The following is a 3,418-nucleotide window of genomic DNA, read 5'->3' on the forward strand; positions in this document are numbered from 1 at the left end:
CACTGCTCTGCCAGCCTACCGATGTGTGCCTCTGATCCCCCTCCCATCAGCACTCCTGTCCACTTCACCCGCTGTGCCTCTGCCATCTGCACCTCTACTTACCCCCAATTAGTGGCCCTGCTTCCTTCCCATCCAAAGTGGAATGGGTATAAGGAGGCATATAATTGAGCCTGATAAGCACAATCTATCTTTAATAAATCTCTAGGCCTTTTTCTCACTTAAAAGGATACAAAAAAAAATTCTGCCGTTTTAAAATAATTCAAATAACTGAAGTGCCCTCTTACCTCCCCTACGACGTACTGGCACTGCCCTGCCACACACTGACAATATAATCAATAGCAAAGCAATCTCTGTGCATAAACACATCATGCTTCTAATTCTCCTCATACTACCTATCAAAGGAGAGTGTGTACCAGCGCTGGCTGAACAAATTAATAGAAAGATGGTTTGCTTCATGTAAAAGAAATAACAATTTATTGACAAATCTTATATAAAACAATTAAAAGGAAAAAAATTCCTGTTGCCACTAGGTGGCGGTATAGATTGAGAATGTCTTATCTGGATAAGTTGATTGAATGAATTTATCACTCTCATATATTGGCAATGTCCATTCCTTAAGGCTAGGACAGCCTCCCAATGTGCATTCACTGTATTAGGTAAATAGTTACCAGATCCACATGACGATAGGCATCAGCATTAGGATGAGTCCATTTAAAGCTGTAGAAGTGGATCAGACCGGTTTGATGAATATGTCCAGTGATGGGAGAGAAGTCCAAAATGTGCCGAAGGATGACAGGAACCTTGCAGGCCAGTTTAGAGAGTGAGGTCCAGATTAATGGAATAAGCTCAACGCGTTTCACTGGTATAATCCAGCTTCCTGCTGCTGTTGGCTGCGCACTTGTATATTTATTATCTTTTACCTATCAAAGGAGTTGTGACAATACATACGGAGGAGCACATCAAATAATGATAGCCTGGTAATTACCATATCCTTTCTGGGGTCCTCAATAACCCAGTTTCCAGTATGATGGTCCCAGAAAAAAAGGAGGAATAAAAGTTCATATAATGAAACACAGTTTTTTAATTTACACACATGGTTAAAAAATACACATAAACAAACAGCAACACAGGTTATCCTCAAGGGTTCCAACAATAGGAAATTACCAGCTACTAGTGAGAACTGTCAGCCGGCAGCTCTGAAGAGCATAAGTGATGTTACACCAAGGCAATTAGCAGGTCTCCTTCACCATCCACCAGGTTCCCCACGATGGACACCGTTTCTCCTCACAGGTAAGCAAACGTGTTTCAGCCCTATGCAGCGGGTCTTTATCAAGGCAGAAGTATCCGGTATATGCTGTCTGTATCCCGTACCTTTCTTTTAAACCTCCCGCATCCAAATCCCGAGCGGCGGGTGCAGGTGGCTCCTATACATCAGACTACTACAAGTCCCGTGAGCCCTTGCCACGTCCCGCTGCTCCACATACTTGTTATTAATCCGTCATATCCGGTAACCATAGTAATCGTACGGCTTCCACTCCCGATACGTCCTCTCCGGTAACCATAGTAACCCGTTTTACAAACTGCCGCTGCTCGTATCTATAGGGTTTATCCACAGCTCAAATAGACAGCGTCCACAGATGTATATTGCACCAATCCTGATTTCATTTTATAACCAAATCTAAAAAACACAATTAATACACATATTATAATAAAATCATATTGGAGACTTTCACATCACATATATCTCTTATAAGTAAATTGATAGTTAGAAAGTGCTTATAATAAAGTGCCAAATGCAAGAAAACAAGAGACAAAGTGCAAATAACCACTTAACCTCCTAGTCCAAAATGAGCCCCTCTAGTTTTAATGTTCCTAGCTCATAAATGATCCTCATCTCTGTTTTTGCTAATTGGGTGGAGATGTCCCTCTGACGCCAATGCCCTTTCACCAGTGGTGCAAGTAGAAAAAATGTCTTACAGGTACTGTGTGCGCCCAAAAATGGGTGTGGCCAAATGCCATATGGGGCGTGGTCAATGAAAATGTGGGCGTGGGGAGAGGCAGATACACATATGACCCCCACAGTGCCAGATACACGTTGCCCCACAGTGCCAGATACACAAATGCCCCACAGTGCCAGATACACGAATGCCCCACAGTGCCAGATACACGAATCCCCCCCCCCCACAGTGCCAGATACACGAATGCCCCCCACAGTGCCAGATATACATTGCCCCACACAGTGCCAGATATACATTGCCCCCCACAGTGCCAGATATACATTACCCCCCACAGTGCCAGATATACATTGCCCCCCACAGTGCCAGGTATACATTGCCCACAACAGTGCCAGATATACATTGCCCCCCACAGTGCCAGGTATACATTGCCCACAACAGTGCCAGATATACATTGCCCACAACAGTGCCAGATATACATTGCCCGCCACAATGCCAGGTATACATTACCCACCACAGTGCCAGGTATACATTGCCCCCCACAGTGCCAGGTATACATTGCCCCCCACAGTGCCAGGTATACATTGCCCCCCACAGTGCCGCCTCCCCCCCTTCCCCAGCTCACCACTGCTGCTGTTGTGTTGTCTCCCGTGTGTGAGGGGAGGAGAGCGCAGCCTGCGCCTCTCCTTCCCCTCAGTCTCCGGCGGGTGAGTTCAATATTCAGCGCCGATCCGTGAGCCAATCAAAGTTCCGCGAGCTCTGATTGGCTCACGGGCGGCGCTGATTTGAACGAAGACACTGAGAGGCAGGAGGCGCAGGCTGCGCTCTCCTCCCCTCACATCAGCGGTAGCAAGCGGCGGCCCGTCGGTGTGGATACGGCGTACCGACGGCGAAATTCTTAAGGGTACGCCGTACCCACCCGTACCCGCATACTTGCACCGCTGCCTTTCACCCATTGAATGCCCACAAACCTCTTTATGGCTGATGGGCATTTGTTGTGACACTTCCTGAAATGATCTGATAGTGCGTCTCTAGGCCCCCTGTAATATTTCTTAGGTGCTCACTAATTCACACTTTGAGGGGCCTAGATGTTCGTCCTATATAGAACAAGCCACAAGCACATTCTATTGCATACACAACATTTGTAGTGTTGCAAGTAATAAAATCTTTAATACACCACTTGTTTCCATTAATCATTAATCATTAATTCACTGGTTTTACTTTTTCCGTCACTTTTTATGGTACGCATAATACGCAAATACCGCATCGGAAGAATCCTATTGATTTTATGTTGGGGAGTGATGTAATGGGAGGTAAAGCACTCCTCACCTGTGCGGTACTCAAGTTCAGTGCCCTTTCATAAATGCACTTGGGTTTCTTAGGAAGCATTTGACCTACTATTGGATACAACAAAAGGGAGAGAAGAAGACTCTTTTGTGGGTGCACTCTTGTATGTTTAAGAG

The sequence above is a fragment of the Pseudophryne corroboree genome, chromosome 2 (assembly GCF_028390025.1).
Source record: "Pseudophryne corroboree isolate aPseCor3 chromosome 2, aPseCor3.hap2, whole genome shotgun sequence".
Lineage (NCBI taxonomy): Eukaryota > Metazoa > Chordata > Amphibia > Anura > Myobatrachidae > Pseudophryne > Pseudophryne corroboree.